Below are 14,213 nucleotides of genomic sequence, written 5' to 3' on the forward strand. Positions count from 1 at the left end.
GAGCCAGCAATGTACCCTTATGCCAAAGTGGGGACAAGAGCATTCTGGGCCTCATATGCAAAGATTTGCCAGCAGGTGAGGGGAAGTGATCCTACCCCTCTTGAGTGAGTGCAGATGTGTGTGAAATGCTGTGTCTAACTCTGGGCTTTTGCATGAGGAAGACATGAATATACTGGAGAAAGTCTAGCGCAGGGTCACAGCCATGACTGAGGGACTGGTGCATCTAGCATGGGAAGAGATGCTGAGGGGGCTGCAGCTGTTCGTCCTGGGGAAGAAAAGGTTTGGGACGATATCTGTGGGATATGGGATTATAATTGTCGGAGATGTTAAGGCTTATGCTCACTAGACCACCCTGTGGGAAGGCAGAGCTGCAGGCCGGGCTGTTGTGGGGTGAGAGATAGCTGTGAATCGTGGACAGCAGCACTGCAGCTGAGCCAGCCAGTGGTGCCCTTCCTCTGCCAAGTTTGGGTTGAGATTTAAGGTATAAAAGGGGGGTGATTTCTACAATAAAGTGATCTCTTTTGGCTCCATAAGGGGGTCTGTGTCTCTTTGTTGCCCATTGCTAAAGATATTAACTGTTGTGTGTGAATATTGGAGGGAGGGAATGGAGAGAGCTGGACATTCCTCCGTGCTGCCCTCTGCAAGGCAAGAGTCAATGATGGCACACTAAAAACCAGAAAACGTAATCCGAAATTATAGAGCATATATATTTTTTGTGAGGCAAATCAAACATTGTGACTGACTGTGGAGTTCTCATATTTACATATAGTCAGAATTTAGCTGAGCACAGCTTTAGGTAACCTGCTGTAGCAGACCCTGCTCTGAGCATACAAGTAGATGATCTCAAGGGATTCCCTTCAGCCACTGTCATGCTGCGTACACCAGCTCAGAAGTGTAGACTCTTTATTTAAAATAATTGTCTTCATTTGGTGTTCTCTACTTTTGATCTTTTATTTTAAAGCAACAGAAAGCAACAAGAGCCCTTTTTCTCTTAGTCCTGAGACCCATTGCTGTTTGATGCACTACTGCTGAGTCAGACTGATACTATATTTTATACCATAGTGTCATCAAAGATCAGAGATTGCTACAGTGTACTTCAAAAGGGAAGTTGAAAAGCTAGAAGGAAAGTATAAGCATACTTGAAAAGATACCTTAAACATTGTCAAAGATGAAAATGTTGTATTCACAGCTACTATTAAGTTACGAGATACAGTTGTTTTGGGTTGTTTCAATAAAATCAGGTAATAAAGTTGGTTCTACATCACCTGATTAGTGTTTGTAAAACAGAAATGAAAAATTGTTTGTGGGGAAGTTTGTCATAAACTAGTAATTGTGTCAGTCTTGCTCACCATCACTTTTCATCACCATCACAGTTCAGATAACTCTAATTGTTAAAATCCATTCAGCTTGAGTACCACCAGATTGAAATTCTAGCATGATACAACCTTAGAACCCTTGACATATGGAACTTCATAACCAATTTGAGTTGGGAGATTATATAAAGAAACAGTGACTCCCTAATAAATTATATTGTATGATGATAGTAATTTCTACATTGAATCTTCTTTTTTTTTTTTCCTTTTTTTTTTCCACTTCAGGTGTCTTCTTTCAGTGAAAGGAAATAAAATCCTAGCAAACTTCTGGTTAAATAGCAAGGGAAATATTTTAAGAATGAAGACAATTTAAAGGAAATAGTCTTCAAAACAGATTACTCTTCCAGTGAGGAAGAGCCTACCATAATAACTTATCTCAGCATTAACTTTTTCCCCAGAGCATTAGTAAGGTGTCTTGTCTAATAATGTCTTTCAAAATAATGAGAAAACCTCAAAATGGTTGCTTAGAAGAGGTTTGGTGGTTGGTAAAAGGAGTATGGTTTGGTAAACCATACGAATGGTTGTCATTTCAGTGTTTAATTTTCAATTTTTTTTTTCTTAAAGAGGGCAAATAGCTTTCTGACCTTCAATGAGCACTGCAGAGAAGACATGAGATGTTGATGAGACAGTCAAATAGACTGATATTAGGTTGGAAGCTGTATGCACCTCAAATAGGTAACTGTGCCTTGTCTCCTAGAGCTTTGGGTGAATGTAATGTGAATGTAATGAGGCTATCATACTGAGACATTTGTAATTTCCAAAGACACAAAAGTTTTTGCTAGAAGTTTTCCTCTGTAGTCAGGTAAATGATGGCTTTAGTAAAACTCTGAAACTGAACTATGCCAAAGATCCGAACATGTCTTAAACTAGAACACCATTTCCAGTAATTTGAACAGTAACTCATCTAGTAGCTCAAGGGCATGTAATGGCACTGCAACTTTTCTCCAGCACCTGAAGTATTGCAAAAGTGCTTCATTGGCCAAGTCATCTGCTTTTAAAGATTATGTGGTCTAAGAACACATTAAATGTAAATGTTGTCTGCTTATGTAAGTCATTCTAAGGAGAGCTAGGATAAAAATGTGTGGATAAAAATCAGCAGCTTTGTGAGAGAATTACAGACTTGGAGACACATATGATGCGTTCCAGTTTATCCCCAGGTATTTCTTAAAATAAGTTTGCAAGGTCCATTTGGTAGATACTGCACACTCTTCCAAACAGGAACAGAAATTTCTGGTCTCTGGTTTAAAACAGCCTCCCAGAATGGTTCTGTTTTGTTGCATTGATGGCAATGCTTTAATTCATTAGAAACACATTCATGAAAGATTTGTGTGGTAAAATCTACGTGCTGATGAAGCATTGCGGTTTTCAGCCCTTTCTGCTTCTCAAGATGTACTAGTTAAATATTAGTTTATTTCTATATTTTGTATTTAGCCAAGTATATCATAGTGTGCTGCACAGAGAAAAGCAAAGTAATGCATGCCTTACTTATGTTGTAGTATCATTTATAGTTAGAAACAAGATTTAATAAAAGTTACTTCCTGTCAGAGATTTTGTCGCCACCGAAGTAGTGGAACACAAACTACATGCTTAGAGCCAGAACAGGAGGGTAGACAAAAAAATGCAGACTTGAAAAAAATGTTCCTCTTCTGCTGTATTTGTAGAGCCCAGCACTGCCTCAGTTTGCTCTTCAAAGCACGTGTGTAATAGATGCTCTGTCATTATGTTACTTGGGATTCCTAAACAAAAAGAATTTGTGTCTTGATTTAAGACAACTTGAAAAACACTCTGGAATGAGCTGCCTCTGTTTATAGGTTCAGCCAATCCCCTTCCACCAATTAGTGATGAATACAAGTAGATGTAAGTGAAAAGGTAAGTTTACTGACAATGGGACAGCAACACTGAAGAAATAACAGCAAATACCCACCAGATACAAAACTGCTAAACCTTGTAGACTCCACAGAACAGAGAGACCCAAAATGCTATGGAAAGCCCCTCAGGATGACGCTCCACAGCTGAGTGTGTGTGAAGGACAAAGGGAGAGTGGTGCCAGTCTTCCCTCACCATTCCCCTGCGCCCTGCTCATCTCCAGCTGGAGCTTTGGCTGGTGTTCTGCGGATCAAGGGCTGGAAACTTATGGAAGGGCTCTCCCTTTATCTTGGTAGGAGCAGTAAAGGCAAGGTGCCTGGGCTGGGGTGACTCCGTAGTCTTCTCTTCTGGAGCAGGGACTGGTGGATCCGGACCAGATTGCTGGAGCAGGGCTGCCCCGCTCGGTGCAGCAGTACAGGCGACGTGTGGAATTCGCCTCCATGGCAGCTCAGAACTGCCAACTGCAGACTCCTCAAGATGAGACAAAAAAGCTGAACAAGAATCCCGAAAGGAAATGGCTCTGCGTGGGCAAACACCAGTTAGTGAGCCAAAACCCACATGGAGAGAGGGCATGAGCTGCTTGTGAGGGCCAATTTTAAAATCACCTACAGTACCCCCCCAGCCCAGCTTCCTGGCTGCAGGGTCAGAGAAACAATTTTGGACACAAATAGATACGGAATGCAAAAACATTTTGGGTTACCGATGACAATTTGAGTTATCTAGAAGTTAGGATGATATGTATTTTATCTGTTTCTCTGAAGTAACAAAATCTTGAGGGTTCAGTTTCAAAGTTGAGATTCACTAGTCAGTAACTAGACCTCTTCGGGGACATACAATAGCATAAGGACTGGCAAATCTGAATATGCAGTCCTGGAGGCAAGTCCAGAAAAATGCAGGTAAGGTGAACATTAAATTTAATCCATGGTCATTTCAGACTGCTGGTACAATGCATTACTGTCCCACTATGTATTCTCTTTCTAATGTAAGGAAATGGATTTTATGCAAGGCATTGTTCATGCATTACAAAATCACATTGTGTTTTCCCATGTGTGTCTGATCTGTGACATTTAGGGTTGCTTTCCACAGAAGTTTGCATCAACGGGTTTGTTTTTTTTTTGCACTGTGCAGTATCTCTTTTGAAAAGTAGCAAGTGATAGAAAAAGACAAAATGGCCTCATATTGCACCAGGGTGGGTGTGGATCGGATATTAGCAAAAATACTGTCTCCGAAGAGACTGTCGGGGATTGGAAGAGGCTGCTTAGGGATTGAATCCCCTTCCTGGGGGGTATTTAAAGACAAGTAGACACAGTGCTTGGGACATGGCTTGGTGGGAGACCTAGCAGTGCTGTGTTAGCGCTTGGACTTGTTGACCTTAAAGGATTTTTTCTAGCTTTAGCAATTTGATGAATTCTATGGGGCATAGCTATTTTAAAAAGCAGTCATATATAAACAATAGCATTCATGTGTGAATAAAGCATTTTTACTCACTCTTGATTATTACTTTGTCAGTGCTCCAACACCTGTTCTGAGTAAAATTGTCTCTGTGGCATGTGAGGATGTGGCCATAAGAATGTGTGTGTTTAATGGTAATTTTTTTTGTCCTTTTATTTATTTATTTTACCACTTGTTCTGAATTGTATTTAGTACTGTATGATTTTGGTAAATAACAGGATTTTAAAACTAACCAAGAATCACTAAGGTGTGTTTGTTTATGAATTAATGTTCTGAAATATGTCTTGATTCTGATAGACATACAGTTATTCAATAATTGTATGGTTTCATTGTAGTCAATCATATGATCATTTATGATAGCAAAAAATTTGATTTTTTTTTTTTTAATTAGTGAATCATTTGGCTGGCTGCAGTGATTTTCTATGCTTCCCTTTTATGGTTCATAGGAGTTTTTCCCTGTTACAAAAGTCTAATTAAAGAGCCAATTTGGTTATGGTGGTGGGAGCTGATCCACTACAAGAAACATGGAGACAGTATGTTTCCACATTGTTAATTGCATCACATTTTCACTTGGTTTAGAATATGCAAATAGATTAGGAGCTAATGCACAGAAAATGCTTTTCTTGTAGTAAATTCTCTTTAAAAGTGCTGTAGTATGACAAGTAAGTTATCCATCTGTCCCAGTGCTCTGTCTGCAACATTGCTAGTCAGAAATGTGATTTAGAAAGAGCTTTTAGACTGGATACTCTGTGTTGTCAGGTCTTGTGCTCCACCGATGTCCTAAATTAGAGAACTAGAAATGTTAAAGACTACATTCAAACCTATGCTCTTTAAAATCTGTAGTGCATGATAGCATTTATTGCCTTTTTGTACTTTTGATACTCTTGTTCCATGGCTACAAATCCAACAATTTCATCACTCTAAAAGAAATACTTTCTTTTATCTGTTTTTAAATTCATCTCCTTAAATTTTCACTCCTAAATTAATGTCCTCCCTTTTGTGTTTGCAGGATTTGGTAAACTGTTCTGCTGTCATCTTGCCCAACTGTTCTCCAGTAGATTTCATTATTTTTCTTGGTAAAGGAAGTGCTTCCTGTCCTTAGTCATTTAGTTGTCCCAAGGTATGTCTGGTTTGGGAAGTAGTGCACACTTTCTCATTCTTTAGGGTACACTGAGAAACTGCATTACTGAAAATATGTGTTCATGTTTTCAACTAATCTGATAAAAAAAGACACAATATGTATTATCTATAGAAAAATATAGTGTAAAAATATATAATCCAGACATTACTATATTTTATGGAGCAGTATTTCTATAGATACTTTTATTGACTTTTGACACCACTGGTGTAGAATAGGGCATGGTATTTATGGCATAGTGGGTAGGTGCTGATTCTGTTTCTCTGATAGAATATTTTTAGAAAAAGTGTTATTAGAAGAAACCATATCTCCAAAGCACTTAGATATTTTTTAGCAAAGTTAAAGCAGTGAAATTAAGTACCAGCAAATACCTTGAAAACTAATTTAAATGGTCATCTTTAACTTCTTAGTAAGGTTTTCTGATATGTACTGTAATACTTTGACATGGTATTTTTGACCAAAAAAAAGTGCATATACATTGATAATTCCTGTACTGATCCTTTCTTTTAACTCTAGTAAATTTCTAGGTGGAAAAAACCATTAAGTGTCATAGGTATCTACATTACCTTTTTTGAATATTCTGCCACTCTGTGTTTTGAAACACCTAGGTTAATGATTTCTTGAAAAGTGCAGCTGTGGAGAACCAACTAAATTAATAATGTCAGACTTCAAAGGCTCTTGATCATTAAATCATAATGCCAAGCATATTGCCAAATTGCTTATTGTGATGTTTGCTGCTCTAAGAGTCTGGAATTGCAGCAATCACCACCTGCTGATGTGGCCAGTCTTCCCTTGACTTTAGATTGTTCCTCAGCTTCACACACCCATTTCTTCCTGCAGGCTCTTTGTTGTCCATGGCACTGCCTATCTGCCCCTGTCCTAGTCTCAATGCTTCCCAAGCCCATCTCAGAAATCTTGCAACCTCCAGCCAGAAATGGATGAGGCTCCATGGACTGCATGCCGCAGTGGCACAGAGGAGCGCAGATGAGAAGGGACTTGCTGCAGCAAATGTTCAGCCATTCCTGTTTTCATAAGCAGAGGTTGGTTGACAGGTAGCCAGAAGGCCAGAGGAAACAGAACACTATAAAAGCATGTATCTGCTCCTAAGTATTTATTTTCCATCTTTTTGCAGGAAAAGAAAATACAGGAAAGGGAGGATGTGGAAAAGAGGACATTCCATTGGGGAAAAAGAAAAAAGGTTAAGGTAAATCTTTGGCCTGGTGAAAGGCCAAAGATGGATCTGCAGATAAGTGAAAGGAGTCTGTGGTTAGGTAGTGGAAAGCAAAACCAACAGACTGAGACAGAAAAAGAGGAGATGCTGGGAGAAGTGAGAGGTTTTAATAGAACTAGGCAAAATGAGGAAAAAGAGAAATTAAAAGAAAGATACAAAGGGAGCTCAAAGATTTTGTCTTTCCAAAATAAAATATTTTTTGAAAGAAAAATGTAACTAATCCAAATGAGAGTGGAGCAATTTGTAGATGGAGAAGTGCCAAATATAATGAAATACAGTGAGGAAGAAGGAAAATATAAAAATGAAAGGAAGCGGAAAAGGGGAGGGGGGGCACCCTACATTACTTCTATTTTTCCAATTCCTTTGTTTTATCATATGTCCTTGGGAAAACAGTTTATCGTGATAAAAGAATTTATGTCTAACAATGGCATATCCTCTGCTTTTACTCACTGGTACTATTATTGTACTTGGGCTAGACCAGTGACCTCCAAAAGTTTTTGATCATGCACCTCTATCAGTAAGATCTTTTGGAGCACGCACCCATAATAGAGGCATATATATTTGTTCATAAATTGTATACACATACAATTCTATTAATGTATTATGTACATTATAAAACATTTACCAAAATAGGAATTAAAACAATGTGAGATAAAAATGAAACAAACACCCACTATTTTGAAAAATTTTATTTATTTTATTTATTTTATTTTATTTTATTTTTATTTTTAATTTTATTTATTTGTTAATGCTAGAACCCATATTTCTTCACTCCAGCAGATTGTCTGGGACATATCCTGAGCTATACATTTCCCTGCCACACATATACTTTGGAGAGCACTGGACTAGACCCTAATGCAAAGTCTAAAGCTTTGTGATGAGGTCTCTCTAAAGCTATTGTTAGATTTCTGATGGCCTTGGTGAGGAGGTTATCCTCCTCGTGATAAGGAGGCAGCCTCCTTATCATGAGGTTCAAAGCTGCCTCAGCTCTTCAGAAGTGTTTTACAGTACTGCACAAAAACATATTCAGAAATAGCTGAAATAGTGGGACCAGTCAAAATCATTGATAGAAATAATCATTCAGCCAAACCACACTTGATTTTTCTACATTCTGTTGTCTTATGTTTCCCAGCTACAAGGTAAAAAATTGGAGTTTCCAAAAATAAAAGCACAACTTACTGAGAGCAGTGGGCATGACTTTAGAAGCTTCTAGTCCAGTTATAGCTGAAGTAGGCCTATAGCTATTTGATAAAGACATTGAGAATTCAATTTAGTTTTTTATATTTTCCTAAATTTCTCCTCAAAGTTGGATCAGTGAGTTGTGTGCATCCTATGACTTAGATCAGCAATCATGCTTTCAGTTGCACAGATAAGATTAGACCCATTTCTTCAAGCACAACTTTATTTATATATGCTGGCTCTTGGTTTTCAAATGTGTTTGACATAATACATTTGAAAATAGTGTGGCATTCAAAATTTCAATAATAAATTACACTGGGCTTTCTTGAGAAGGGTAAGCCCACAGAAAAAACATTTGTTTTGCTGTTTTCCCATGTGCTTTCCTGTGGAAATTCTTATAACAAAGGTTTTGGGAAGGTAAGAGCTGTAAGAATATAAGCATAGACTTTGTATTTAAATAATATTTCTTTACAGCTGTTTAACAACATTTATACTTAATATTTGTATAACTAATTTGCTTATGTCTAGAAGAAGCAATTTGAAGCAACAACAAAAGGCAAATGCTGATAGTGAAACAAAACTGTGATAAAACTTTGGATTATTTATAGGTATTTTCAGGTCAGTTTACATTTGAATGCTTTCTGACCTTCTTTATGCCCTCTGCTGATGTATACCTGAATTACCAGACATTGTTACATTTAACATCCTAGCCTATTATCTAATGCAGTCTGCAGTTCAGTGGAAAGGCTGGTCATGAGCGCTCTAGAAATGTAGGAATTTATGCCAGCACAAAAACTAGCAAATTATCTTAACCCCTTTAGTCAAATTTATACTTCTATTTCAAATATGTAATTGGATTTTAGTGCCTGGGGGGAGGTTTCTGACTTTATATGTTTCCTTGTAAGAGTCCATCAGTGCTACTGACTGGTCATGTTAATAGCCAGAATGGATAGATCCCCAAAAAAGTGTGTTTAATCTTCCTGGGCCTGACCTTCCTGCTGGGAATATTAGAAAAGACAGTAATGGTTACAAAACAGACACCGTTTTGCATTGACTTGGACTGAAAAGATTGCTTGTCTTCAGTGTTTCCCCACGGTGGCATCAGGCAATTCCTCTGTACTTTGTTTTCAACTCACTTCATAAACACAAATCCATCATTCTTTTAATCTGCTGGAGTGTTGGTTGAAGTTGACTCAAACATAAAAGGGGCTGTATCCTGTGTTGGGTCTTTGCTAGCCTTTAAGTAGTATTTAATGACTGTACTGTTTGTGAGACAATACTGGCAGAATCATAGGAAGATCCTACTGCATTGTGACCTAGATCATTATCAATCAGATAAAAAGGAAAAAGAGGCCTACAGAGCTGTTTTTTAGATTTAGTTGTAAATAGAATGCATTCTATAAAGTTTTGTACAAGATCTGTTTTACAGAGGATGTTTGAGTCTTTTCAACAAGGAAGGGCCAGTAAACTCTTTAATATACCAATCCAATATATCGAAAACATATGTTGGACCACAAAAAGTCAAGTTTATCCATCTCCCACAGCACAAACTAACCTAAGCCTTGTCCTTTTAATTTACCTCCTGTGTTTTGAATTGTCAGTGGACACAAAAGTTAAATTTCAACTCCAGCTTCAAAACAGAAGCTAAAGTACTTCATTATAAAAGAAATCTTAGATTCTGATGTAACTATAGCATTCTAAAGAGAGTAAGAGGATATAGAGCCCATAAGGCAGATGTTATTAAACTTCAAGCTAATGAAAGAGTCATGAGAGCTGACAACATTAAATAACCTTGAGTTTCCACATTGGTTTATGGTGCTGCTCCTTGCTGGACCAATATGAGATTTTGCAAGCTGGGTCTTGAGGATTATATTTTATCTCCCGAAGGGTGTATGATTTAAAACAGTAATGTAAAAAGTGTTAATTATATAACAAGTGAAGTAAAATAGCAACCTGTAACCATAAAATAGTCCTTTCTGCACAGCAAGAAATTTGACTTAAGGCATCCATAGGTTTGGGAAATTACTGTATCCTGCTCTTTGTCTTTTTGGTTAGCCAAAATGTAAATGTCTAAGAGTTTATGTCCAATTGCTGAGCACTTCAAGGAGAGGACACAAATTTTCCCAGTCTCACACAGCTTTTTGTTCCGACCAAGCTGTCCAGCATGAATCTGGTCCATGTACATATGGAGGTTTAGTCCAAAGCCTACACGAATCTCACCCCTGCATCAGGGGCTGACGAAAGGTGCTGCATTGTTTTGACCTCATATGAATTTTAGTCTGGACCCATGAAAAGGTCTAATCACTGTATAAGTCAGCACTATTGTTGATTCCTTATGCTTGTAAAAAGTGTAAATATATGGTGAGAAACACCAGGCTTTATGAAAATATTGTCCAAGTGAGTCTTTCAGACAGCCTCTATCATACATGAAGTCAGCAAGAGCTTTTCTGTGCCGTCATTTCCTCAGAGTCTCTAGAGGCCTGTTTCTGATTTTTTTCTGTTAGACGCCCTTCCCCAGCTCTGGCATTTTTTTCTCCCAGGAGTTGACTTCAGTTAAATTTTTAATCTCTATTGAGTCTGTGCTCTAATTCAGAATGGAGAAAATTGCTTGGACAGATATTAAACCTTCACTAAGCTCAGCTTGAAGTTTCAGCTGAGAAATCATTGTCTAAGTTATTTTTCCTGTCTGAGTTTGTTGTACAAACATGAAGCATATTTCTATCTGTAGTTTTTTTCTTTCTTTTTTTTCCTGTGCTCTCTTTTCCATGCAGCTAAAATTCCATGGAATTTTGCAGAGGTAGGACTTAACTATAAAATGTTGGTGTCAGTCCAACATGTACATCTGCCTAGCTTAGTAAATATGCTTCTACTGCAAAAAAATAGGAAATAGGCTAAGGGAGTGGAACCAGAAAGCAACAGAGAAACATTAGATTTGTAGCAAGAAAACTTAAAGGAAAATTAAAGGGTCAGCAGAAAAGAACTTCCCTGACTGAGCAGCCTTATGTATACAAAGAATGGCAAGCTTGCACTGAGAACACTTTCTTGCCTTCAGCATGTTATATACTGTGTTAGGTATTTTTTTTCCTGTTTTTTTTGTCCCTCATTGCTTACCTAAAATCAAATGATAGTGTTTGAGAAGACAATAGGGAACTGACAGCCTATTTTTTTCAAAGGTCTGGTTTATGGCAAAGGTTATAATTTTTGCATGGCTCCTATTTTGCAATTGACACAGAACAGGAACTTGCTGTTCAGAACAGAACGTGAACAATCTGAAATGCAGCTCCTTCTTAAAAGCTTGCTGATGTGATTGTGATAGCATATGGTACTTGCAGGTTGTTGGGAAATCCAAAGTAAAGTTTATGTACACAATTACAGGCTCTAAAGAGTTACCATTCAGAAATGCTAAGGAAACATCAACTCAATATTCAATGGTGACCAATAAAGCAAAAATATTTTAGGTATGATTTAGGGAGAAAATACAATGAAAAGAAAGCACTTTTTTTAATCTAAGGTACCCATATTCTGCAGGATACTTCAATTGTCTTCCTGTCTTCTTTAAATAAATGGTCAGAAAAACTGGCAAAAGGAAAATAAAGATGTTGAAATATGAAACAGTTTCCATGAAAGTGACAAATAATTATATTCCATTAATATATTTATTATTATCTCAAAAGAGATGAGCATGAGAGAAGTTGGTGGAGTGTCATGGAAAAGTTGAATAAGGATTAACTTTCTTTCAACGTAAGAACTATGGGGTATTGCAGGATGTGCTTCTTTGCAACTCGTATGCATGTTGTAGTTGCTACAAGGTCCTTGTCACAAGACTTCATGGATGTTAAGAACCTACATGGTTCAGAAAGCAACAGATTCTTTAATAGACGCTGGTAAAAATAAGCATATCAATGGTGACACAGAGCTGCAAGTCACTTAAAGAAGAGGAAGTAGTCTATCAAGTTTTGATGTACATTTACTCAATTTTTAAAATACATTCTTGTAATCAACAACTGTTGGAAAGAGGCTACTTTGCTAGATGAATTTCTGCTTTAGTACAGAGAGTCCTATTTTAATGTTAATTTACATTTTTTGTAAAGAAACATCTGAAAAATTATCACTGTGCTATCACCTCAAGCTCTTGTTTAAGGAATTGATATTTAAAAAGTAGCATGGTTTTTAGGATTATTGAATATCTCAACCTGAACCAAATGTTTAAGGACCATGTTCTGCAGGATTGCAAATGCATCTCAGAGAATCAAAGTATTCACTTCTCTCGGGCAAACAAGTACTTCTTGTTTTTACATTTGGCTGTCATTCATATTAGACACTTCAGTTCCTGAGCTTTTTCATAAATAAAACCCAAAAGGTCAGGATGATATACTATGCATGGAATCCAACAGACAACTTTTCCTGTAAGTGTGATTTGCATTTGTATTTGTTCTTCCAAAAAGGAAAAAGGTACAGTTCATCATTTGGTGACACACTGTGTTGGCAGAAAACTGAAAATTTACTGGAAACATTCTCCCCCCAATTTTACATATGCATGTTATTGCTTTGTTGCAAAACAAGGTACGCATAAGTGCCTCATTCTACAATATTACTTAAACATGTGTCAAATGTGTTTCTGCTGAGTTTTACACAAGTTTTTATAGAAGAATGAAATTTTGAGGATTATGGTCTAAATGCGAATTGACAAGCTCAAAGCTTTGTAACAAGATTTGCATTAGCAAATCATCATGTGCAAGAAATGTATCTTGTTGTGTTTGATGGAGAGTTCTGTTGTGAACTTGGTTTAAATGCCATGGAAAACAATGTTATCTTAGTGTCCTAATGTTGCAGTTTGCCTTTTATATGTTCAAATACACGAAGTGTTCCTACCTACATATGTCTCTTCTGGGATGAAAAGAGGTATCAGGGAATACAGGTTTTTAGAACTTCCCATATCTGCTTTTGGCACTAATTCAGAAGTATTACAGTTTTATAATTTTCCAAATGTTTTAATGCTTTTTGAATAAGTATTATTTCTGATCATTTCACAGTGTGAAAGAATTTATATTTCTCTTCAATCAGATACATACATAATAAATAACCATAAATAATAATATATACATGCAGATGTTATGTATTATACATAATAAATTAACCATAAGAGCAGATCACTTAAAAGGCATTTCTCTACAGTGGAAGTCAGTCTCTGACTCTCAAAAATTAAAGGAACACAATTTTGTCATGTTTCTGGCTTACTAGTATGTGAATGCAAATCAGAAATCTGTGCTTTAAGCTCTGCTCTTCTTCTTGTAAAATTCACAGCATTTTAACCAAAAATCATTCTCTGTTATGATAAAAAACCAAAAAATTCAGGGCTTAAATTAATCACACAAAAACATTTTGTGATGAATTTAAAAGCAATTACACCAGGCATATGAAATGAAAAGCAAATGATCACAGATATTTCAAAGAGTCTCAACCAAAGTCTAGCAGGCAATTTGTAGAAAATTATGCATTTAACAGTTTTTCATCTGCCTTTATGGATTATGGAATGCCTCCTAATAAAAAATTTCTGAAAGATGTTAAAAGGTCTGTAGACTGTGGCTTGTCTCACAAGCACAGCACTCGAAATTTGACTCTCATGGATCTGACTAGCCTAACAGTATAAGTGCTTATATACTGCTTATGTTTATTGACCAAACAAGCAACTAGAACCAGTAGTCCTTATGACTGTGTTTCTGGTCACTCATTTATTTACCTTAAATGCAAGGCAAATTTACTGTTGCACTTAGTTTGTAAAAATCGACATAAATGTCTGTCGTGGTTTAAAACCAATAACTAAGAAAATTACTTATTTCTTGCTGTGAGATATGGATTAGAATAAGGGCAAAACAGGCATAAAACTTAAAAGGAATAAAGAAAGTTTATTGACAAACAACAAGAATAAGAACACCAGAATAAACTTCTAGAAAAACCTTTTCATCCCTTATCT

At 36.8% G+C, this 14,213-nt stretch overlaps 1 long non-coding RNA gene across 1 annotated transcript; it reads left to right on the forward strand.

The window, feature by feature from the left end:
- Positions 1–5,383: 5,383 nt before the first annotated feature.
- On the forward strand, positions 5,384–7,939 carry LOC117243713. Its single transcript, XR_004495545.1, has 3 exons — positions 5,384–5,811; positions 6,670–6,869; positions 6,962–7,939. It is a non-coding gene; the product is annotated as an uncharacterized LOC117243713 (long non-coding RNA).
- Positions 7,940–14,213: the final 6,274 nt, after the last annotated feature.

The sequence above is a fragment of the Parus major genome, chromosome Z (assembly GCF_001522545.3).
Source record: "Parus major isolate Abel chromosome Z, Parus_major1.1, whole genome shotgun sequence".
Taxonomy (NCBI): Eukaryota; Metazoa; Chordata; class Aves; order Passeriformes; family Paridae; genus Parus; species Parus major.